The 25,690-nt window shown below is 45.8% G+C and overlaps 1 long non-coding RNA gene across 1 annotated transcript; it reads right to left on the bottom strand.

The window, feature by feature from the left end:
• Positions 1–1,355: 1,355 nt before the first annotated feature.
• LOC128077616 (uncharacterized) lies at positions 1,356–3,101 on the bottom strand. Its single transcript, XR_008205099.1, has 3 exons — positions 3,059–3,101; positions 1,961–2,178; positions 1,356–1,871 (listed from the first exon to the last, which is right to left on the bottom strand). It is a non-coding gene; the product is annotated as an uncharacterized LOC128077616 (long non-coding RNA).
• Between the last annotated feature and the right edge of the window lie 22,589 nt (positions 3,102–25,690).

The following is a 25,690-nucleotide window of genomic DNA, read 5'->3' as shown; positions in this document are numbered from 1 at the left end:
GCTCTCCCATCTTTGGGTGCTCAGTTGTATGTTCAATATATACATACATATATTCCCATTTTGTGGATGCTGGCGCACTGTGCTGAGCTGTACCAGCTGATCAACCCTTGTAGCAGTTCTGTAAGAGGACATAGCCCACATAACTACTACTTTGAATGATTTTTCACCCCTCTACGAGAGGGATTTAAGCCAGAAAGAACCTGCGCAGCCCCACATGTAGATGCACAAACCTACATGTGGCTAAAGGCAATTAAATCAAAGAGGAATCTCCCAACTGCTCAGTTCTTTACGTCTGATGTTTTAACTAAAACATCACTGGGCAAAACTGCAAAGGTTTGCAGAAGTGAAAGGTCAGCTGCATTTTAAGAATAATTACATTGCTAAAGAAAAGGCTGTCTCAAAGAAAAGAGTGAAAGCATATTAAAAAACATTCCCCTCCTCTCTAGTTCACTTTTTTCTTTTTTAAGTAATGGACACATCCAGAATTTTCTTTTGATGCCTTCTTTGGAGAAGCACCACAAGCACCCAGCATCACGGGCGTAGCAAATCACATCACCAGCTGATGAGCCACAGCCACCCCCATCTGCTGCTGTCACTGCATCCTCCCCACTCTCAACCTTCCTGCAGGAGAACATAAACACATGCCACCACATCTCAGCCTTCCCAGGCAGCTCTGGGTGACTCCACCAGCCCTTAGGAAGGACCTAAGGAAGGCTAGTAGAGTTGTTCCATGCAACAAGATGGCAAGGAAGGACTGCACCCAATAGCTGCAGCAAGATCTCACAGTGGATATGTGACAGCCGGCATTATGGGCTGGCTCATTAAAAGGCATAATTAAAGACAGCCACCTCCCCTGTTAATTACTGCCAGCAATGAAGCCTAGGTACTGAATGCAATACACCTCAAAAAATACTGAGCCAAGAAGGACCCTCACCTGGGTAATGATTCCTGCCTCATCAGACTGGGTGTTCATCCCAAGCCCTTTGGAGGTCTCCTTCCTCCTCCAGGACATCTCATCTTCACATCCATCTTCCCAGGCTGGATGTGGCTCTGGGCAGCCTGCTCTGGTGGTTGGTGACCCTGCACGTAGCAAAGAAGGGGAAACTAGAAGCACATTGTGGTCCTTTTCAACCCAGTCCATTCTATGATCCCATGATCCATCTTGTGCAGGAAAAGCATTGAGAGCATCCCATGCCTGGACTCAGTGCCTGCAGTCCCAGGGCCACCTGCCCACATCCCATACCTCAGACCCCAGGCAGGGGATCCAACCACCCCCAGCAAACAGCCTGCAGGGATGAGGGAAATCAGGCAGCTGCAAAGAAACCTTTGTGCAGATGGCGGCAAGACAGAAGATCACAGAGCTGGGAGATGAAATACATCAATCACACAGCTGAAGTGTTTGAATTTACATGTGTTTTCCTCTGTGCATGAAGAGAAGTGAGGAAACAAAACAATTCTAGTACTTCCAGTACTAATTTTAATTGTTGCCCATAATAGTTTGCAAAATAGAGAGATCTCAGCTGGGCTTGAGTGAACTGACTTATGAATCTGCACGTGGAGTGTAGTTTATGGAAAGTTAAAGTTACATTGCTACAATTTTCCTATTAAAAACCCAGAATTTAATGACTATCAGCATCCGACCAATGTTCCCAGATGACTTTTTATTTTTAAGCAGTTTTGGATCAGATTTTCTCAAGTCACTTCACCACCCACGAGGTTCCATTGAGAAAGTCAGAACAGCAGCACATGTCAAGGCAGCTCCAGGTCAGGGGAAGAACTCCAGCATACATCCCAGCTCCTAAAGCAGAGCCCAGCTCAACTTCTTGTAACAATTCCCCCACCTATGCCTACAGGCCAGACTCCATCAGCCTCTGTAAGTGAAATATTGAATTAACAAACAGTGTTTGCAGTAGTTTGCCTAATTTAATATTTCCATTAAAAATTACAAGCCCATACTTACTTGCACCCATCAAATTAAGGCAAAAAGAGGTGAAATGCATGCACAGCACCTAGCAGAAGCTGCATGCTCAGTCTTCAGGCTCTCCCCCAGGTACAAGGTACCACTCAGCACAAGCCAGCTCACCATCCATCCAGCACAGGTACTAACTGTATCTGCACAGCTGATGAGGCAAGGGCAGCAAACTGCTTTTCAGCACTTGCAGAAGACTTGTGGTTAACCTAGGATATAAAAAAATTTTAAAAAAAGAAAGCCTTCATATTATTGCTCTGGAATTTATAGTCCTTCTGGCACTGCATGTTGGCATCTACTAACGGCTCTTGATGGCACAAGGAAATAGTCTGAATTTTTTCCAGCACTCTTAATATACACAAAAATTTGTACCTATTTGCTACAACTGAGTTCAAACGGTTCCAGTTTTCAGGTCATTACTCCTCGCTCAATAAATCCAATGGAACACATCACATCATAACAGCCTACCTGCTTGTTTGCCAGCTGCTACCCATGGAAAGGGGATGTGAGGGTGCCATTAAGCGAGGGCTTCTCACCTTAACATCCACAGTGGTTTGGCACACATCAGCCAGGCTCAGAAGCAAAGCCTTTAAGGTTTAAATGTGAGGCTATTTCTAATTAAATACTTCAGTGAGATTTAGATTTAGCTCCTCAAAAAAACCTTTGCCATAAGGTAATGCAGCAGAACAAGTGGAAATTGAGAAAAAGAACATTGAAACCAAAACGTAACATAATTTGTGTAAGAGTACTGTACAAAATGCCTTGCAGGACTGTGAACAGGAGCCTCCGTGCTTGTTGGCCCTGCAGCATACTCTCAGAACTCCTAGGATCTGCCTGAATGTGCTCCCCTGGGTTTGTCCTTCAGGATTATGAAGCAGGAACCACTGCAAATGAAAGTCACGATCTGGTCTGCTCTTCAAATCTTTATCAGAGTATCTTGTCCCACATCAGCATCCCTGAGCTGGAAGAATAGCAGGAAGCACCTCCCTGCAGGAGGTTCTACTGAGGATGGTTGTAGGGAAAGGTGATGCCAGAGAAGCATCACAACAGTCACAATCTGGTTAAAAGAAGAAAGAAAGATCTCCTTACCCATCCCGATGAACAGAGCTCACCAAAAACTCCAAAAGGAGGGATCTCCAGGTAGGCATCCTTTCCTCGTGGCTGCCAGCCCTTAAATGTGGTCAGGGAGGGGTGGAGACAGGGTCCATCCCTTCCAGTCACAAGGTTGAATTGCTTCCACCTGTGCTCCCAGGGAGGTTCATCCCTTCGCCAGGTGCTCAATCACTGCTTCAGGCTGTGGCTAAGCAACTCCCATACAGTGGTCTTTAATCTCAGAGATATGGCCAACACTTGTTCTGCTCTCTTCCTTGGTCTGCTACACAGACATTGGGAGCAGAAGGCTGCAAATGCTGTGTCTCTCAAGAATTTAAAAAAAAAATCTACTACCAGCAATCCTTAATTTCCCTATAGAAAATAAAGGATGTAAATGGGATTTTATTTGAAGGAATCTTCATGAGTTTATTATGAATTATTATTTTATATGCATTTCCTGATACTGTGTTATCATCCCCAAACTACTCTCACAGTCATATTCATCAGAATAGACCCTGCTGTTCATTCAGAAGCCCACTGAGACCCCAGAAGGCCAGCTGCATGGATTTGAGCACGTGCAGCCTGTGTGCTTGCTTTAGAGCATGCTTTCAAATGGAGGATTTCCATTTTGTGGTAGAGCTTCGATTATTTTTTTAGTTTTGTGTATGTTTTTAGTTTGGATTCTACCTTAATGAAAACAAGCATTTTTCAGTTTAAAAAATACCAAAAAAAAAAAAAAAAAAGAGGAGAGAAGGGTAAAAAGTTGCAACAATGTGAATTTCAAATGCATATAAGGAAAAATCACTCCTGGCAATGACAGCAGTTAATTTCTGGAGGTGGTCACCCATAAAGAGTGAGCAAAGTCAGCATTTAGGAGGATTATTGTAGAGTGGTTGGACAGGGGCCCAAAAAGCCTGATCCCAACAAGTCAACCCTGTGCTGAGCAGAGGATTACAACGGATGATCACAGCACCAGAGGCTGCCCCAGGCGGGCCAGGCTGCCAAACTGGGCTGGGATGGTTGAGGGGGACCAGCGGATTTCACGGCTTGTTGTAGGGGAACCCAGCCAAACGGGAAGAGCTGCCCCAAAACATGTTGGTTTTGTCACGCTGTCAGGACGCGATAAAAAGGTGCTGCTTCAGAAAACTTGGTTTTGCTCATTGGTTAGAATTAGGTTTTATTAACGTGGTGGCTGGATGAGTTTCCAGGTTATTCAGGGAGTTGGATACGGGAGCTAAAAAAATTATTTTACTTGTTTAGAGATTGCACAAGACAGACTTATAAGAAGAGGTGATATATTGCTGTGGCGCTGAGAAGTCCCACAACGGCAGTGACTGCAGATACTGGAGCCCCAAATCCCTCATCTCCTCCATTGCTCTGGAAACAAGACTTAGCCCAGCACGCTGCTCACGCCATCAGCCTCATGCTGAAGATGGAGCTTTTAAAATGTCAAAAACCAATAAGAAACAATTACTTACCCGGATTCTCACTGTGTTATATCTGGATTTAACACAGTAGTAATCCATGTTTTGGGTGCAATGAATATTATTTGACAAGTTGAAGTTGTTCCATTTCTGGGTGTTTTTATGGAAATACTTCTCCCCACTAGAGCTGGGATTGAAGTATTCTACTATTAAATGTTAATTTAATTAAATATCTACGTATTAAAGTATTCTAGTATTAAGTGTGGAGGTTGGTGGCCCTGCCTGTGGTGGGGGGGTTGGAGATTGATGATCCTCGAGGTCCCTTCCAACCCAAGCCAATCTATGGTTCTGTGATGCTATAGAAGAGCATCTTTTGGTCTGGTGTGTACTTCTGGGTCCTCCAGGAAGCTGCTTCCTTCTTAACTCCGGAGATTGACTTTTATTAGAGAGGCACTGAAACACAGAATATTTCCTCTCAATATCTTGCCATTGTCCTTAATATGCAACAACAGAATGGCACCTGAAGACAAATAAAAATATATTGCTTCAGATCAGTAACTTTTGCCTGGAGAAGAGAAGGCTGCAGGGTGACCTCATTGCAGCTTTCCAGTACCTAAAGTGCCTACCAACAGGAGAGGAGTCAACTCTTTTCCAGGGTAGATAACAGCAGAACGAGGGGAAATGGTTTTAAGATGAAGGAGGGAAGATTGATGTTGGATGTCAAGGGGAAGTTCTTTGCTATGAGAGTGGTGAGGTGCTGGAACAGCTGCCCAGAGAGGCTGTGATGCCCCCATGATGCCCCTGGAGGTGTTCAAGGCCAGGTTGGATGGGGCTCTGGCCAGCCTGGGCTGCTGTGAAATGTGGAGGTTGGTGGCCCTGCATGCAGCAGAGGGTTGGAACTTCATGATCCTTGAGGTCCCTTCCAACCCGAGCCATTCTATGATCCTATGGTCCTTTAGGAATCTCACCCTGCTGCACTCTGGCTCTTGTGAGTGATGGCACTGTTGTTTCCATTAATCCTTCAGAGGATTAACAGCCAAGGAGGTGCTCACATTCACACACCATTGCCATGTCAAGTAAATTATCATATTTATCACGTGTGATATTATTGTCTTTAGGAGATTGCCTCATCTGTCTAAAAAACACTTTAAGCATATGACACCAACAGAGAGCGAGCTTTGGTTCCCTTCAAGCTGTGTTATTGATAATTGCAGTGTTTATATTCCAGCTCGGACCTTTCTGACCGAGGATGAATTTGTTATGAAAGAAGCAATAGCAATAACTTCCCATTGCACAGTGCTGGCAGAACAGTACCCAAAATGCCATCTCTTGGGTGGAATGTGTTTGGAATTACAACAGCAAGAGTGAGGCACACAACCCTGTGTAAGGAGCAGCTGCAGTTAAACGAATTATCTTGCAGACTGAAAGACGAGAGTACCAGCTAGGATGAGGTTGCAGTTATAATAAGAGAAAATGAAAATAATGTAATTTGCTGAGAGGAGAATCAAATGGGTGATATGCAGACTGTACTGCAGCCTCCTCCACCCTGTCTGCAGGCATTTCGCTTACACCTCCCGCAACTTAATTTCCTCTGTGCTCTTTATGGACAAAGAGGCAACATCAGAGCCACTTAGGGAAATTGGAAAGCTGAAAACCTAAACAATGCTGCTGCAGATAGAATCACGGAATTGCTCAGGTTGGAAAAGACCTTAAAGACCATCAAGTTCAACCACAACCTAACCATCCTACCCTAACTCTAACAGCCCTCCACTAAATCACGTCCCTGAGCACCACATCCGAATGGTTTTTAATGCATCCAGGGATGGTGACTCAACCACCTCCCTGGGAAACCTACTCCAGTGCTGAACAACCCTTTCCCTGGTACTGGGAACTTCAGCACAGCAGCTGCTCAGGTCCTGAAGTGCATCACCTCAGTGATGTCAAAAACTATTGCGAGTTCTCCATCACTGCCTCAGATCTTACGTCCTCCCATCGTGAAAGGCTCAAGGAAATGCTCACCCAAATGGACAAGAGTTTGTCTGGCTCTCAGTTCAGACATGGGCACACAGGTTGGAAGTGCATTTTATTGCTTTCCCGTTGGTAAACTTCTCTTTGCACACGCACTCCTGGAAGAGAACCACAGAATCATAGAATCATTAAGACCCTCTGAGACCCACCAGCCACCCCTACTGTGCCCACTGCCCACCTCCCTCAGTGCTACATCCCCATGGATGTGAACACCTCTAGGGATGGAGACTCCCCCTCTCTCCAGGGAAGCCCCCCAGGGTGCATGCAGGCACCATGGATCACCACCAGCTGCCCTAACGGCACAGCCAGCCCTCCAACCTGTCAGATCACTTAGAAATCAATAACAAATGGAGATGAATCTAGTTACAGAACAGGATGCTTTTCCCTGACTAATATGCTCTGCCTTCAAAGCAAACAGTTTTTATTGCACCTCTAACTATAAACAAATTTTCAGTCCATAAACAAATTTGCTGTGCTGAGCACAGTCAACAGAGACAAACTGAAGCACAAGCAAACAGTTTATATTTGCCTTTTTCTTAAGCAGAGCCCTTCCCTCTGCCCACCAGTTGCACTGACAGCAAGCTTTCTACCCATCACCATGCAGCCCTACACATAACACCTCCTGAGCACAACCCCCCCCTCAGCACAAATTGACCATTAACCCAACCAAATGCCCACCTTCCTTTCTTTTCTTACTCTATTTATATAAATGAGACTAATTAAAACACCTTCAGCGTTAGCACTCACTTGTGACAAGGTTGGTTCAGCTGGTGGGGAAATGATGGTACCACCATCAATGCTAATTAGATGATGAACTGGTGATGGCAGAATGCAGAACATTGCTCTGCTCCCTCCTCACCACACACCCAGCACAGTCAAGCAGAGAGGCCCTGGGGGGCAGAGACCAGAGACACAGGGCTGATGTCAGATGGATGGCTGGAGATACAGCATCTATCAGGAACAAAAGGGATTCATTAGGCTAAATGGCATCACTCATGCCAAGGAATTTAAATTGCACAGCTAATTGAGGTAATTGCTTGAACAACTTTAGTAATTTATGTTCTACAGCAAACCTGCTAAGCCTCCACCCCTGTGAATTTACTATTATCCTTTGTTAAATGATAGCAAACATTCTCATAAAAAATGCTGCAAAACACTTTCTTTATGAATTTTACTAATCTTCACATGAAAAACTGAGCAGGCATTGTAAGCAATGGGCTGGTATTCTACTGCACTGTCATTTTTGGAGATGGGATTTATGGGACCAGCCACAGCAGACTCTGGCTTCTAGATACAAGTGCATCCACTGTGGGACAAATCCTTCTTTTCTGCAATGCACTCAGCTTCCTGATGACATCCTTTCTGCTAAGGCTGGCTGCTCAGAAGCATGGAGCTTGGCCAAGGGTGCAGTGCCAGGCTGCTGTGCTGACTAGCAATAGGTACCTCTCCCCATCCCCACTACCTCTTCTTCTCCCTCTCCCCATCCCCACTACCTCTTCTTCTCCCTCTCTCCATCCCCATAACCTCTTCTTCTACCTCTTCCCATCCTCACAACCTCTTCTGAGTGACTCTAGCACAATGCAGTGGGTGAGATAACTGATGTTTTCCTCCAGGTGCTCCTGTTGATGTGGTGATAGGAGATCTTCGGGGTCTGGGAACTGAGAAATCATCCCCTAAAAGCTGCTGGCAACAGAGTGCTACCACACAGGTAGAGCCCATCAACAGCAGTCAAAAGTGTTGCATTTCCTTGAATGGTGCTTGTGTGCAGACTTCATGAAATGGAAGGCCTCTGGCTACCATGCTATCTCCATCTCATAGCTCTGTGAACAACCATTGGGAATGCAGGCACCATCCCCCAGCTGTGAGACTTCCCCTGTGTCACTGGCAGAGCTGCAGCACTGTGCTCATCCCTGCACCCAGCCGCCATCGCTCACCGCACTGCTCAGAGATGGAGCACTGCTGGAGGAAGCATGCAGGGCCACTGCTAGGGGTGTAACCATGGAATCATAGGATTGAAAGGGACATCCAAGATCCCCCAGTTCCAGCCTGCTGTGGGCACAGTTGCAAACCCAGGCTGTGTAGAGCCCCATCCAGCCTGGCCTCGGTGCAGAACAACACGAAAACACCGTTACTTGGCTGACAGCAGCACACAGACCTTAGCAGGTACGTTTGGCAGCCCAGCCCTGCACAGAAGCCCAAGAACAGCAAGGAGGGCATGCACGGAGCCCTCTGCCAGCAGCAAGCACTGTCTGTAGGCACATCCAGCAATGAGCACTGATGGGTTGTTTGTTGGCATTTGCAGCTTTGCTGAAGGAGATCTGTCATAACTATTTCCCCATTAACGCTTCTGATTTCTGCAGCAGTTGAAATGTTTGGGTGCCTCTCAAACCGTCCCCGCCTGACAAAATAAAAGCCAAAAAAAGCCTCCCTGGCCCTGCTCAACAGGTTCGAAAAGATCCCCAAAACAGATGGGAAGGAGCTAAAGCCAACATGTAAATAGATTCTGCTCGCTCTGAAGCCATTCCTTCCCAGCCTCTGAGTGCAGGGCATTTAGTGCAACATGCCATTCTACCCCCAGACAAGGAACAGTGTACAAACACTATTGCTGTCCATCAGCCCCGCTGCTGCTGAGGAGGTATGGCTGCAGCTAAATCTGCAAGTTCTATACCCAAAAAATGAAGTAAAAAAGAAATCTGTAAGTTCCAACACATCGCCAGCTTGTGTTTGTGATGGATGCTGAAGAATTGAGCCGTATGCCTGACAGCTTCCAAATTAAACTTCAGGCTGCTTAGGAGGCTGTCAGTCAATAAATCCAAGTGTTTAAAAGGTCTGGGGCTGTCTCTTCTGCCTGTGACACAGGATATATGGTTTGGATGCTGGGAATCCGGAAGCGACAACCTTTCCCTTTCACCACCTCCTGGATCACATTTGTACTGTGATTAAGGGAGATTTTGTCCCTTCGAAAGGACACAAAAATTAGTATTCCATCGGGTTGAAGCAATTTGATTTTCTCCCCACATCCATTGCCCAGAGGGCGAGCTCCCTGGTTGCATAAATGTGAGAAGTACTACAAAGACTGAAACAGAACAACCGCAGAAGTGCCTGAATGCCCTGTACAGCAGGACTCACTTAATATTTTTAGGAGAAAACGCTCTAGCAATTTTGAAGATAAATGCCTTATTTTTAACCTATCACTCTATTGAAAAATCACTCTCTCCTCAGAAAACTGCATTTTATACTGAAACGCCCCAGAATCCCACTGGGAGTCAGTGGTTGATCAGCATGGAGGAGCTCTGTGCCCCCAGCCCATGAGCACAGGGCTCCTGCCAAGACCCTGCCTCACAGCAGCATGTCATAAAATCATAGAATAGAATCATAGAATGGTTTGGGTTGGAACGGATCCCAAGGATCATGAAGCTCCAACCCCCCGCCACATGCAAGTCTGCCATCCTCCATGTTTAATACCAGCCCAGGCTGCCCAGGGCTCCATCCAACCTGGCCTTGAACACCTCCAAGGATGGAGCATCCACAGCCTCTCTGGGCAGCTGTTCCAGCACCTCACCACTCTCATAGTAAAGAATTTAAGCCCCTAAACATTGGTGCTTTGGGGGCATCCTGGGTGGAGAGGTGGTCTCATTGCAGACCTCCGTCCTTCTTAGGAAGAGCTTCTGTCACCATCGATAACACTCCTCCAAAAGAACCATGGAGTTGAACATTGAGGTCAGGAGGGCTCTATACCCCTTCCAGCCCCATACTCACAGAGGGCTGGGTGTCCCCCCACCTCAGGCTCTCAGGGCCCAGCCGTGTCCATGGGCACCTCCAGGATGGGGCAGCACAGCTCTGGGTGATGCCAGGGCTGCACTGCCTCTGGGTGAATGATTTCCTCCTGACACCCAACCTGCATCTCCCTTCTGTTACTTCAAAGCCATTCCCACGGGTCCTATCACCATCTGCCCATGGGAAAAAGAATGAAGAAAGCATTCTGCACAGCTAACCTCCAAGACAGCCCCACTTGGCAACTCAGGCAGCAGCACACAGCACAGTGGGTGTACAAGGAGCTCCTCAGCACGGACGCTGGCACTGCTCATCTGTCTGCTGCACACCCACATGCCAGGGCAGTATCCTGAAACCAGAACTGCTTCCACAGATGCAGAACTCCTTCAGTCACTGGGCAGGAAATCCTCTCAGATAAAACTAAGCATCCTAAATGATGTTTGAAAATAATGTATGCTCCAAAATCAACACTGGCTTCAGTGCAAGATGGATGGAGACACTGAGATTTAGACAAAAGTTAAGCACTCCTGCAGAGTACTTCCTAGATATCATTGGCAATGCCAGCCTTAAGTGCTTTTGAAAGTCTAGGTTTTTGTTTCCATCCGATTTAAAAGCACAGAATTATCTGTGTTTGGTTCTGCCACCTGGGATAGATGTAACTCCAGCACACAGCACTGAGCTCACAGTGTGCTGAGCAGCAGCACTCAGTGCTGGGTCCTCCTACTATTGGGAAATTTGGGAAAAATCCCATAAGGCAAAGAGGAACATCTTCCTGTAGGTACGTAGAACAGCAGCTGGTCTGCCTTGTGCATGGCTGAATATCACTGTTCTCTATCCTATTAGTAACACACATGCTTTAGTGGATTTATTCCATCTGAAGCTATGCTTGTTGTCCAGAAACGAAGATCCCAGTCTCAGCAATGCTCTTTCATGACACAGGAGCAAAAGGTTAGTGAAGTCAGCATACAAAAAAGTCTTGGGACACACAGCTGATAAGAAAGTCACAATCAACATATTTAGGGATTTGGGGATTACGTGAACCAATCTTACTGCTGTTTAAAAAAAAAAATCCCAAAAAACAAAAACAAAAAGACCAAAAGCATTTTATCACTTCCATTGAGTAGCTGAGGCTCCTTCTCACACAAGCTAACACACTCTTAATTGGAAATGACATGCGGTCACAATCTGAATAAGGCAGTTTAATGAAGAGTCTTTAGCACAGCCTCAGTCAAATTTGGAGCAATAAATTGGAAATTCTTTGTAAGCACAAAGTGGCAACAGAAAGTGACATCAAGGAGCACAGAAGTTCCATACGAAGTAATAGAAGTCTGACCAAGAGCATTCTTGGCAGTTCTGATGACGTTACCAAAACACCCATATATATATATATACACACACCCAGAATGCCTATAACTGTGTATGTATTCATCTCAGCACTGCAGCCAACTTCTGAAGCTCTGAAATAAAGTAACGATGTGATATTTTTATGGAAAACAGTGAAAAACTCAAGGCAATAAAATAATGGCATATTTAACAGGACTAATTGAAGTTTAAAACGCGTGCCTAATTAACGCCAGGGTTAAAGCTCTAGGAAATTTTAGTAAATATTAGAAAGCAGCTTAAATATTAAGAAAAGAGCTTAAATATTAAGGAAGGAGCTTATAAAGATCAGAATATGCATATCAAGACATTAATTTGAAAAGAACCTGGTCATAAACTAGTGAGGATATCAGTTCTACTCCACCAGCTTCCCAGCGCAGAGCGTTGGTTGGAGCTGCTGTTACTCATGGTGCACACAGGAATTTCTCCAACAGTAAGAAACAACAAGAGCTTTTTCTCACCAACAACAATCTGTGTGTTGCTATGTTTTCCCTCTGCACACTGTTCTCCCAAGCTTCTGCCTGCTGAGCAGCCCAGTCCTACCCTCCTCCTCCCAACCCAAAGTCTGCTGGGTCAACCAACACCACTGCATGAATGCTGAGGTGCAGAAAAGCAGATCTGGGATTTGCATGGCAATTCCCAGCCTGAAACATATTTCAGAATATACTGTATCACCTCTTCCTGGTGACAAAATATTTTTCAGAAGTTTTCATTCAACATAAATCAGATCAACAATAAGGAAAGTCCAAGTGCAAAGTCAACAAACAGCCCCAGCAGCTCTTTCTCGTCTGCAAATAAACAGTGTTTTTTAAAGAGCCTTACAAGAGAGGAAAGAGACACTTGAGTTTTTAAATACTTTGGTTACCAGTGCCTTTTGCAAACAAAGCATGTCTTCCAGAAAGCAAAATTTCTTTCTCTTTCAAGAGCCTGATGTCTGCAGAAGACTTGTGGAGCACCACATCAAAAGGAAACCCAGAGAGATGGGGATGAGCAGAAAAGCACAGCTGAATGGGAGCTCTGTCATCAGGCAACATGAAAATAGAGGAGGAGGTCTGAAACAAGAAAGGAGTTCATTAAGGTTTTATTCTCGGACTTGAGGCATGTAATATTTCATCAGTTTCTCCTTATGCTGAATGATTTCTTCAGCAACAGAAGTGCATGTCGGATAAACAGAGAATTGTTTTCCTTTTGTTTTGTTCAGACCTCATTATTACTCCATGGCTTCAGAATCTTTGCATAAAATATTTTATATAAATTTGAATATCAGCTGTAGTTTTCATGCACTAAGACATGCCTAGACTTCGTTCAATACATTTGGTTTCTGAGTTGGTGGTGAAACAACCTTTGACTTGGCCAATTTTGAAGCAGTGACCTGCTGGATCTGCCACTCAGCATCGCAGCGCTTTGCATCAAACACCCCACACCATGTGTCTCAGTGTCACAGTGATCAGTGCTTAAGAAGTGAAGCTTTCACTCCAGCACTACGCACCCCATTCCCACCAGTTCTTCACCTCTGCTTCCTGTTGCCACTGCTAACACCTTCATTTTTAAGGGTTTTATTCATAAAAGCAGAATCACATTATGGGTTGCTACAACCATCACTGCCTTTTTTGTAGTAGTAGTAGTGGTAGTAGTAGTAGAAATTTTCTAGTCCTCCTCCAAATGACTGTTGAATAACTGCTGTGCAGATGAGCCAGACATAGAAACAGTGCATTATAAGTGCTGTAGCAGAATATCAAAATGTTAACTTGTGTCAGCTGAAGAATATAATGCAGTTCTAATAGTGTTTGGCATAATGCAAGTTGCATACAGAGCTGTTTAGGGGTAGAAATGGTATAGGAAAGCCAACTTTCCAGGGGATCAGCCCTGCTTTGCCCAGTGATGTGACCAGCTCTGCAGTGAAACTCAGGACCCACCGTTAGCCTTCACAGCTGCCCCATTGCAGCTGAGCATCTGGCACACTTCTCGTTGAAGTTTATCATCCAAATGAAAACCAATGGCAGTTCCCAGACTGCCAGACAAAGCTGTGCTGGGAACTGCTCTGATGTTGGGGCCAAGCCACAGGTAGCACGCTGTCCTCTGAGGGACTCCAGATGTCACTGCCAGCAAGCCAAGCTGATATTTCACATCAAGCACATTTCTGGGTTTCTGTCCCTGACCATTTTTCAAATAACTATTCCATACTTGAGATGTTTGAGCATTTTGAAAGAACTGAGAATATCAGAATCTTTTATCTCTGCACACAGACATTTTATGGCTTACCTGTTTTAAACAAAGCACAGGCAACTTAGAAATGGTAATAAAGTTTTGTTGGGAAAGGTTTAGTGTTTTGGACATCTCTATTAAAGATGTCTGCAGCTGTTTCCTGCTGTTCTTATTCTGCAGTTTGTTACACCAGAACGTGTGCCATACTAAAAGCACTGCTGTCATGCATGGGAAATAACCCATGCAGAATCTAATTGCAGCACTCCTCCATTTTCACTTGCCCCTGGGGACTCTTTAAAACAGTGTGCCAAGAGAGCTCAGTGGTCTTGGATCAGCTGCAAGCTCTCAACTGTTTGTTTGGCTCAGGAAATAAAAATAGGACATGGTAGCTCTGTTTTGTACTAAGCCTGATTTCAAAGGCAGTATGGAATTCTATAGGTTAAAAAAGACCCTTAAGATCACCAAGTCCCACCACCAACCTAAAGCTGCCAAGCCCACTTGTAGCCACGTCCCTAAGCACCACATCCACACGTCCCTTAAACACTCCCAAGCCACACACCATGCCTCCCTGGGCAGCCTGTTCCAGTGCCCAAATTCTTTCCCCAGGAAGAAATTATCCCTGCCCACTGCTGTGGGACCAAAGCCCCACTTCAAAGCTCAGTCAGCCAGGGCAAAGCAAAACATGGGTTATTTGCAATTTCTGCACAGTGGGATAGCCATTATTGCCTCTACTGCTACAAATGGAGGAGCAGCACATACCCATCCTTGGTTCCCCTCCAAGTGCAGCGCACCAGGAACAAGCTGTGTTGTATCCAGTTAATAAGGGACAGTTTAGCAGGGGGTTCGCCTCCTAAGGGCAGCAAAACAGCATCAGAAAGCCTTTTTCTGGTGAAAACAAACATGAATTGAAAGTCCTCTTGTAAAGTTTGGATTGAGTTCTCCTGAATAGCAAGGAAAAGGCAAATTGTCTTCAGTTGCCTAGTAACCAGCCAGAGCCCATTTCTCTTCACAGGAAACCAATTAGGCCTTTTAATCCATGTTAATGGGAGTGGACAATCTATAAACTTTCAACTTTCCAGAGGGCCCTCTGGTCTCCAGGTGCCCCTTTCCACGGGAGCCCTGCAGACCATTCCAGGTACTGCTGAAAGGAAGGGGCTCCACGGCTCTTCCCAAGCTGACCTCTCCAAAATACTTAGGAGATGGAGATCCAGACATGGCAGTTAAGAAGCCACATTTTGAGTTGTGGGCAATAAAACAGAGATGGGACGAGAGGGGATGGCCTCACATTGTGCCAGGGGAGGTTCTCATGGAGTATTAGGAGGTATTTCTTCTCTAAAAGAGCAGCCAGGTGCTGGCACAGCTGCCCAGGGTGGGCAGTCCCCATCTGTGGAGGTGTTCAGACCCACAGGGATGTGGCACTGAGGGATGTGGTGGTGGGCTGCCTTCCTATGCCAGCAGTGCCAGCACCGAACACAGGGAGGAAAAATTACTCCCCATGTAATTAATTGCATTCGTGAGCAGAGCAACGCGTACCGCTCCCCTTGTCTGAAGGCAAAGCCACAGGCTTGTGGCAATTAGTAGCTCTTATTATTCAACCCACTGTTACAAGTCTGATCGGTATTGCTGAGAGGTGGCTGAGAGATGATTTATGATTCACATCTCTGACAATTCTTGGTTTGGCTGGGCTTCAGGACCAGCTCCAGGATGATAACAGGTGATGGCACAGCCAGCTGAAGCCCAACAAAAGAATTATTCGAACTTGTGTCCTTAATGAACACTGGCCCTGATTTCGAACTGAAACCCCAACCCTGGGAGCCTGTTGAAACACGCAGGAGATGTCTGGGAAGAGCAGATGATTCCTGTGGGCAAGAAGAAGCAGCCAAAGGAGAGTCCTCCCCCACAGGCATCTCCCCTCCCCAGGGCCAGCTGACCTCAGCAGTAACTGAACTGATTGCAGTGCTCAGGATCCACTATCACTGTCAATGGACACAGAAGAGTATTTTTCAGGAACAAGCTGTAAATCAAGAGTGAATACCTTCCTAACAGGCAACTAAAAGCATTAAGTACAAAATGCACTAACCAGAAATCATTCACACAATGCAAGAATGAAACTTTGCTGCTATTTTTTCAGTATGACACTAGCCTGGATTATTACTGGGACCCATTCTTACCTTAAATACATACCAGTAAATTGGACGGAGGCAAAAACTGTTCTAAATAATTTTCAATCCTTTCTCCCTCCTCTGTCACATGCAGAGTCCATTTCCACACTTGTTTTACATACTTACATTCTCTATACTGCTGTTTCAAATCAGTACCACTCATCCGAATTTCGGACCACACTCTGAACACACTCCATGACATTTATCTTTCAGCTCATGGTCTGCACTGATGCTCTTTTTATTTATTCTATCTGATATTCTCAAATAAAGTGGTGCATCTTCAAAAGAAATCTTCAATCAAAGTGCATTTCCAACCGAGCCGTGGTTCTGGCCAGGTTAAACCCATGACTTTCCATCTCTAATGGAAAAAGAACGGTGGAATATCTCACTATTGGCCTCGAAAGGAAATGCGAGTGATTGATAATTTTCTGCTTCATCTCTGCTCTACTCCCTCTCATCGTCTCAGACTAAAATGTAACACTCACGTTAAAAGAGCGTGCTTTGATGTTGCTGGGCACCTGGGGTTCAGCTAATTCCCAAGGATTTTATGTTTATTTGCCCTGTTACTATCACTGGCTTGGAGAGACCTCTCTTCTCATCAGCTCTGGAATAATTAGGTACAAATTCTGTGTACGGGAAGCAACAAGGATGGACTATCTGGGGGGCTGGAAAGAAAGGAAGAGCAGTGTGCCTTGCCCCAAAAGACAATGGGGCAGAGCAGCCGGGTCGTTTCCACTGAGCTGTTCTCAGGTCAGCTTGGGAACCAGGGCCAGGCAGCAGCCACAGCAAGGGACAGATGCTGCACTTCATGCTATATGCTGAACAGCTGAGTGGGAGGTGATGCTGCAAGAGCTGCTGAGTGACGGGCACTGCTTGAGAGCACAAAGCTGATGAGGAGAGGCTGTGAAAAGGATCATCTCTGTAGGAAGCTCCTGCCTGAGTTCTTCCTTCTGCCGTTAGCAGAAAGAAGAGTCTATCTGTCACTGCCACCTGAGAGATGAGCGCTACCACGGCTGCACTATCCCAGGAGGTGCTGATAAGATAATCCTGTGAAGCTTCTGATTTGCTAAAATACCATGGTCATGAGTCTCCTTGTCAAAATAGCCACTGATAACAAGAAGAAAGTTGGAATAAGCTGATATACCTGTTTTTGCTACACAGACCCTCACTAGCACTCCATATTTCTATCTGCAAACAGTGACGAATACATTTCCTTCGTTTCCAGTGCATTAAGAATTATTATTGAGTTTTCATTTCTGAGCCTTTTATAGGGTGTAGCAACACCTAGTCAGACTGGTGTAAGTGGGATTACATCAACCACTCCTCCTCCACGTTCAGAAAGAGCCCAGAGTCTGCTTCAGGGCAGATCTCTGCAGGGTGGATGCCAGAGGGAGGCACACTGTGGGGACACCACATCCTGCTGTCCCGGTGATGGTGCACAGACAGACCGCAGGCAGACCTCCAGCAGGGGGCTGTGCTTAGGTAGGAGCCTCGCTCACTGGATACAAACGAAGGGATCTTTTCAATATGCTTTTCTTACACGTTTACCCTGAAGTGCTGACCCAGCCTGACCTCCCTGAGCTACATGACCAATTTACCTCCTTAGCTCCAATGGATTCTCTCTTCCACTATTCATTGGATGGCTTAAGTTAGCAGGGTCCTTCAACCTGAATACAAAGTATTCAAAGGATTGATGCCAGTTATCCTTCTCTCCTTGCAGCAATGATCACATTTGGGTGGGTTCAGGATATACATCTTCCTCAGCCACTCGTCTCCTGTGCTTCTGAAGCTGCCAGCAGAAAACACACGGCAGTGATATGCAGACAAGAGAACAATGTGAGAGTATAACAGACAGAGAAAGCTGAAGGAAAGCAAAGAGCTGATACCTGCATCCAGCTGTTTGTTTTGCCTGGCATCCTTGCAGCCTTTTGACCCTCCCTGTACAAACTGCCATTTCCATTGCTGGGGTTTGCTCACTCGAGGGCTCCGGCTGAGCTGCTTCCCGACTGTTTGATGCATTCACACTTGCAGTGCTACGAAGTTGCAGCGAGAGAAGAGTCTCAAAAACAATGTATTTTTAACTTAGGAGGTGTAACAACTCAGAACATGCCCTGCTGTGCGTGTTCGAAGCAAATACGACACCAGAAAGGGGTGCCTGGTATGCTGTGAAAGATGTCTCCATTTACAGAAATGGATTAGGCAGAGCCAGCAAAGCATCTTTGTGAAGAATCAAAATATTTCATCTGGATTTGTATCAACTTCAGGGAAAGTCACTTCTTAGACACGGAATTGGACAAGAAAGCATCAGAGAGAGATGTGAAAACAAGTGCAATTCAGAGGGCAGTGTTTACAGGTTAGTTTAAAAGAAGGCTACAAGAGAATTAAATATATATGTGCATATATATCTTTTCCTTAATTAAGGAGCCATTTAGTCTCCTTAGGTCTGTATCCACCATAACTCCACGGGCAGCACTGCAGCTGCAGCAAGAGAAGAAGGGTACACCAACACTGCTGGAGCGGATGGCCACTGGCACTTCTAAGTATCTTCCAAAAACAGGTTTGGCTTCAGTCACACATCTTGAAAAATGGCTGCCAAGGCTGCCGACTGGAAGCCTATCAGAGCATGACAGCTGCACACGCAGAACTAGGACAAATTCCCCACATTTTGCTGGAAGCCAACTGTATCCTCTTTTGCTGCGCTATTCTGTAGCATGTAGCTCACTTCCTTGTAAGGCTGTCAGCAAGATTACTATATGATTTTCTTCATCTCTTTTTTAGGCAACTAAATTGCTCTACTGGAAGATAGCCTGAGTCCAAAGATCATCTCATACATATACCTCCTGACATGTCTTAAATAACCATTAGGAACATAAGACTTCAGTGGCACCACTCCCAGAACACACTCTGCTGCAGAACCAAGCCCACCTCTCCCAGCCATCCAGCAGCACACTCATTCTACAAAGGGCAGCACCAAAGAGACACCTGAACCGTTGGTGCCAATGCTCACGCCCTATTTTCAGTCCAAGGGCTTGTATGGGTTGGTCAGCAGAGATCCACCTTTCATGAGCAAGCCCTTCCATATGTATGACTTGATAGAATTCACCCACGGGGTTCAGCACAGTCAGGCTGAGCTTTGAGCTGCTTGTTGTTGTCGGAGGGAGGCTTTCTGCACAGACAGACTGTTTGTACCCACACATATGAAATACAAGAATCGCTTTTCAACATGGAGTAGAAGGATTTCTCCAAAATCCTCATCAAATAGACAGCTTGGGGAAAGAAACAGCTTATGTACTGTATGTATGTGCTTAGAGCCCTTAATTAAGCATTTGGAGAGCAGCTGATGACTGTCAAAGGCAGCCTGACAACGCGATGGTTTCTGCAGAGAACAATCACACGCTCTCCCTCCAATGATGTGCAGTGAGATGATGACAGGTGATGGGAATTTCACACATCACCCACAGAAGACAGAAGTATTTGTCTTCTGAATTTAAAAAACAACAAAAAAAAAACAGAATGAAAAACTCGAGGAGTTATTTTTCAATAGCTCTGACTTCCAACAAACTCTCCGGAGTAACTTTGCCAGCACACGTACAGGCCAATTAATTCTGGACACGCTGAAAAAAGAAATACCAGCCAACAACCTCTTCTCGGGTGACAGACTTCTGCCAGTTCAGTGGTATATAACAAGGACAGCAATGCACATCTCTGTTCCCCCAGAGCGATGGAAGGGGCCAACTCATTACACATCTCCATCTTCACCAAAGAGCAGATGCTCACGCTGCCTGCCCTGCGCTCAGCAGTGCATCTCCATCAGTGGGAGCCAGCATGGAAGGAACTGCTGTGCAGTGCCCCAGGGGCACACTAGGCCTTGGGCTGCTCTTGCCACAAAGGTTCTGCTGCAGAGGGGAGGAAGGGAGAGAGAAAAGCAGTGTTTATTGCTTTTGCCTGCTGTACAGGGAGATTCTGAGCACTCCTGAGCAACGTGGATTAGTCTCAGAAACCTTAAAGTTCATGTCATTACTCATGTGCTTTCATACATTTCGTTGTGGTTCGTACCGTTTTCTGAAAAGCAGATGAATCTCTGTTCAAGGTTTACCCAGAGGCACAATGATCTCTGCCAGCCAGATACAGGTGAGCACGCCGAGCATCAATAACACTTACCGTGCCAGCCATGACTGCAGAAGACAAAGCACTTATTCTAATGTGGATCACAATAAAAAAAGTATAGATCATAAAACCTGGTCAAGAAATTTGATCACTGAATAAGGCAATAGCTTTGAAATATACATGCTCCATACAGAATCTTACGATGACTCCCAGGATGGGTCAGGTCACTGAACTGAAAATCTCTGGTGAGCTCATAAAGATTAACACGGTGGGTTGTGTTACAGACATTACATGCTGCTGTGATTGAGTTAAGCAGCACAGCTAAAATTTGCTTGTGATGGTGAAGGAAAACCGTGCTGCAATACAGATGTACGACAATTTGGATTTCAATTATTGAAAAATAAATTTAAACCAATTTTCTAAGGCCCGTTTAATAACACAGGAAATTAGTTTCCCCAAATTAATTTATTCTTGAATCCCTCTGTTTATGAGTACAGGAACCCAACCAGCACTGCAACCCCATTACCTGCGCTTTCTGCTGCTTTTGTGCTGCGAGTTGGGCATTATTATTTCAGCCAGAGGCTTTACAAAAGCAATGTAAAAAGTTCAGCTTTGTACCCTTCTGTCACCAGATCTGCTCAAAATTGTGACATGGGCACCATGGGCTGAAGGGAAGCTGGTAGCAATGCACCTGTAGGCAATGGCACAAGGCTGCTCACCTTCTGTTTGGTATTTCCCTGTAAAGATGGGGATTTCCAGCCATCCTTCCACCAGTTGCATGGCAGTCAGAGTCAGCATCCCGTCCCAAATGGTTTCCACCTCACTAGAGCGCAAACTCAGAATGGAAATAAACTCAACTATAAGACCAAGGGCAGAGCCACGACGTATTTACACATCAGTAAAATCCCAACACACGACCACTAGCAGCTGCTATATGGCAGGGATCAGAAAAAGCAGCAGCAGAACCCATATGTAACATCTGCCTCCTCAATGTCCTGACCATGGGGACACACAAAACACACTGCTGGCGAAGGATGAGCTCTTGGCGAGAGACATAGGAACAGCAAAGCAGAGAAGCAGCAAGGAGATGCCAGCCAAGTGGCAGCAGGGGTAGCATCATCTGTAGCACAGAAACATGGAGGGAAAAAAGGCAAAAAATGTGGTGGATAAAGAGAGTTTGGAGCTAGGAGAGAAGAAAGCCCAACAGCAAAGCCTCCCTGCATGGAGGGAGTCTGCCTGCACAGCCTGTGCAAACAGTCCTACGCCACCAAGTCTGACTCTGTCTCCAAATTTCTCTTCCTCAGAAACCTAATTTCAGCTAAATGCTGGAGTGACAAGTGTAATAAAAAATCACACTACAAAATGCATGAAGAATTTCCTTCCCTAAATATCAGATTTTAAAAGCAAGATAAACATTAATTCTCTGCTGTCCTGCCGGTGACACTGATGTGATTCATGACCATTCAGCAGCACAAGGCTGTGTTCTTTTCTTTGAGAAAAAGAAAATAAATCTTCAGATGAGCTATCAAATGATTTCATGATAAATTCCACGTGATCCTTGAGTTTAGTGACAGTGGGTAGGAAGAAAAGAGGAATATCCCAGAGAAGAGAAATGGAGCATCAGACAAACCAGAAACTCCCCAAGGTTAAACGGAATGAGTTTCCTTCTCATCCCTCCCATGAAACATGATGCTTTGGGGCTGCCACTGCAATTCCTCCCAGATTTCCCCTTGGAAAGCCAATGCCTGCTGCTGTGTCCTACTGCAGCTCTGCCAAGACTGTGCAAGTGCAGCCAGCACCTGCCTGGCTCTGGGGAGCTCTTACCAGGCTCTCATGATACAACCTCCTCTTTCACCAGCTCTGCAAACCTAGACTCTCCTAATTCCATTTTCAGCAGGTGTGGAGAATCCTTTTAATTTGATATGAGTTTCAGTTGGAAAGGAAAAACATGAGGATGTGCCTTCGTGTTTGATGTAAGCATGGAATTTAACTTGGAGTGGTGAAAGATTTCATATGAGCTCTTATGGGCATTGATCACAGACTGGCCATGGTCTGCTCCAGTTCACCTCATGCTGATGAATGGGATGGTTGGCATCAAGTAAAACAGATCAACAGCACAGATGATATTACAGGATCACGGAATTGTAGGGGTTGGAAGGGACCTCCAGTCCAACCCCCCTGCCAAAGCAGGTTTCCTATGTAACTCCTTGGTAAAATTTGCTGGGAATTTTATGTTTAAGAAGGCACTGAGAGGTGTGGAAAGCTGTGTCTACAGGAGCAGTGGGCAAAGGATGGTCGTATCCCCACCCCATGCCACTGTGGGGTGCAGGAGCTGCCCCTCCTGCCATGAGAATTAGAACATTTCTCCACTGTGTCGCCAGTGTACCAGCAGCTGCCTGGGGGCTCCAGCCCTTCCACCCAGCCAAGCTGCTGTCAGGACATATTAAGGAGCATCAGATACCATGGGAGGAGCTCCAGACAGGTGTTGCAGAGCTAAAAAGAAGCTAAAAGAAGTGCTTCCCCCTTTCTGGACCTAGAAAGAAGAGGAGCAGTGCTCAGGGTCACACCGCTAGGCCACACTGCAGGAGGAGCAGCCATGGTCCTCCCACCTCTGACCTCAATGAACTCTTAAGAAACTTCCAAGAATTTTCTCCAAAAATTCAACTTCTTTTATCATGGATCAGGAACCAAGAGAAATCGAGGTCAAAGCATCAGTGGCCAAAGCTTTCTGCAGTTTAAATTGACATCAACCACCTGGCTCTGGAAGTGACCGAGCAACAGAGTGGGAAAATGGCCGATGCCACAAATTACTTGAAACCTATCAAAGGTCAGGAAAAAAATAGAGGACCTTAAGTGGATACAGGCAACTCAAGGCAATCAGCAGGGTGGTGGTGCTGGAGTCTTGCCAACAACACACAAGTATAAATTATGGAAGACCTCTCCTGGACACATGGGAATTAGGCATGGGATAATTTGCGAGGACAAGCTCACTGCATGGCTTCACTCAGTTCAAGAACAGTGCTGGGCAGCACTAAACCAGCACAGGAACTAAACCAGCACAGGAACTAAACAACGTGAAGCGTTACAGAGCCTTTGTACAAACCCACATCTGCTTTTCCCTAAAGTAGAGCGGCCTTACTTGGAAAATGAAGTCAGTAATTCTCACTGTCTCAGAAGTGCTGGGCAGAAATGGAAAGTTGTCTGAGTCAAAAATCAGTTAACACATGAAAAATCAAGAAGATAGGATGGTTGCATTCAGGAGGAAGTAAATAAGAGAGTACCCCATAGAGACATATGGAATTACCAGGAGAAGAGCAAGAAAGATTAAATCTGACACTTGATCTGTCTTGGTATATATAAAACACATATTATACTCAGCTGGGATTTGACTTGTTTTGTTTTTCTAAAGAATGCCTTTCATGGAGCAAAGTATGTCATCTTACAGCAGCACAAGGCATCTCTGGAGTACACCTGACTGCAGCCATCCCTCAGCCCACGGGTGACATGCTTGTGACCCACTGCCACCACTGACAGCACGCTGTCCATCTCCTAGGCCAGGACCAGAGCAAGAGCTTCAGGAAGGAGTACCACTGATGTCTGTACTTGGCACCACCATTTTTACTCTCTTCCATGTACTGCACTGCACAGTGTGAAGTGAATGGGGCTGTCACTGCAAGTCTGAGAGCAAAGAGTTTGCTGTTTCTCAGGAGCAAGTCCATGCACTTGATCAGTTCTACCATGCAATGAAATTTTGATTCAAATTTAGACTAATTTTCTTTCTTACAGGAGGGATTTCAGCAGCTCTGTAAATAACAGCTGTACATATCCATGGAGGTGGTCAAGCACCAAAAGTTAAAACATCTCTGTGCTTGCTTTGACCCGACAGCATGATAGGGAATCATGACATGAGGTGAAGCCCTGGGGAGGGGCACAGTGGGATGGCTGCCGTCCTTCCATAGGAGGAAGTTTTTCAGCCAGAGGGTGGTGAGGCACTGGAACAGGTTGCCCAAGGAGGCTGTGGATGCCCCATCCCTGCAGGCATTCAAGGCCAGGCTGGATGTGGCTCTGGGCGGCCTGGGCTGCTGGTTGGCGACCTGCACACAGCAGGGGGTTGGAACTGGATGAGCATCGTGCTCCTTTCAACCCTGGCCATTCTGTGATTCTTTGGGGCCCAGGCACATGGCCACCCCTCACCCCTCCATACACTCACTTGGCATTAGGCTGTTTTAGACAGAGGAACAAGAGCCAGAAGCGAGTGGCCGTGCTACAATCCAATAACACGTGGATTGGAATTACTTAAAGCATCATTAAATTATGCTGAATTGTTGATTCCACTTTATTTATGGTGTAATTTTTATATCTGTTACCGTCACAGAAATAAATGATGTAATTTGCACAGCCTGCGCTCTCGATACTTGAAAGTCAGGCGGTACATACATGCTAATCAGCACCGCTCCTGCCCCGCCGTTACGTGTCACAATCATTTGTTTCCTGTCGTCACTCTTGATTACACATTTGCAGAACAGATCACTGCAGATTACACCCCCCCACCTGTGCCCTCGGATCACTCCTCTGATCAGAAGTGAAACGCGCTTTGTCAACGCACTGCATTCTACTTTGTGTTTTCTGTCACTTCATGATTTCGGAAATCAATTAATACCCCCGCCTCCAAGGAGATAGTTAGAGCTTTGCAAACAACATAAAGAAGCAGTACTGAGAGACCAAATGAGATTCAACATGGGTAACATTCGAGGCAGCAAACTGAGGAACGGGATGACTGTTCTGCACCTCCTCATCTTGCATTCTTTGCAAATACAATTCTGCTCAGCTTCAGCAACAGAAATCTCAAGTTCTACGCTCACACCGCCAGTCCCCCGGTCTCTTTGTTCCAGGACTGCTGCTTGTTTGGTGATGCAGTTGGATATTGATTTCTTCACATTTTCAAACCATCCTGAGTTGGTCTCTAATAGGGAGCTGTGCAGATGCAGAAAACCAACAGTGCTGCTGAAATACCTGCTTTTGTCCAAATCTCTTTCCAGTAGTATTAAAAGAAGACAATCAGTATTTAATGAATTAAAAACAGTCATGTATCATCTCCAGGGTGGCATATGCAGCTGCTTTACTTGAAATAGTAATTTGGGGCTTCTGATCATGAACACCCCCCATCAGAAGTAACATCCAACTTTGTACCTCACAAGAATAGTCACATAGCAGCCCTTCCCTTCATGTTCCTTAAGTCTGACACTTGTGAACGAGTAGGAGCTCCTGTAAATGTTACATTTTATCAGAACCCTGCTAAGTCGTAACAAAAATTAGGATTAAGGCACCATTAACTGACAGGCAGCTTTACACCTTTTTTGCTGTTGCTCTCCACCTTCGATGCCACCTCTCCAACTCTGCCATTTGTTCCCCCTGCCTGGGGGCTTCACGTCCTGTGCTGTGAGCCCAGTGTGCACAGAGCCCACCCACTGCACTGTGCCCACAGCCCACGTCCCTCAGTGCCACATCCCTGCAGCTCTGAACGCCTCCATGGATGGGGACTGCCCACC

This window comes from Tympanuchus pallidicinctus, unplaced genomic scaffold (genome assembly GCF_026119805.1).
Source record: "Tympanuchus pallidicinctus isolate F22 unplaced genomic scaffold, pur_lepc_1.0 scaffold16, whole genome shotgun sequence".
NCBI lineage: Eukaryota > Metazoa > Chordata > Aves > Galliformes > Phasianidae > Tympanuchus > Tympanuchus pallidicinctus.
The sequence above is the reverse complement of the archived record's forward strand: the minus strand, read 5'-3'. Positions and strand labels throughout refer to the sequence as shown.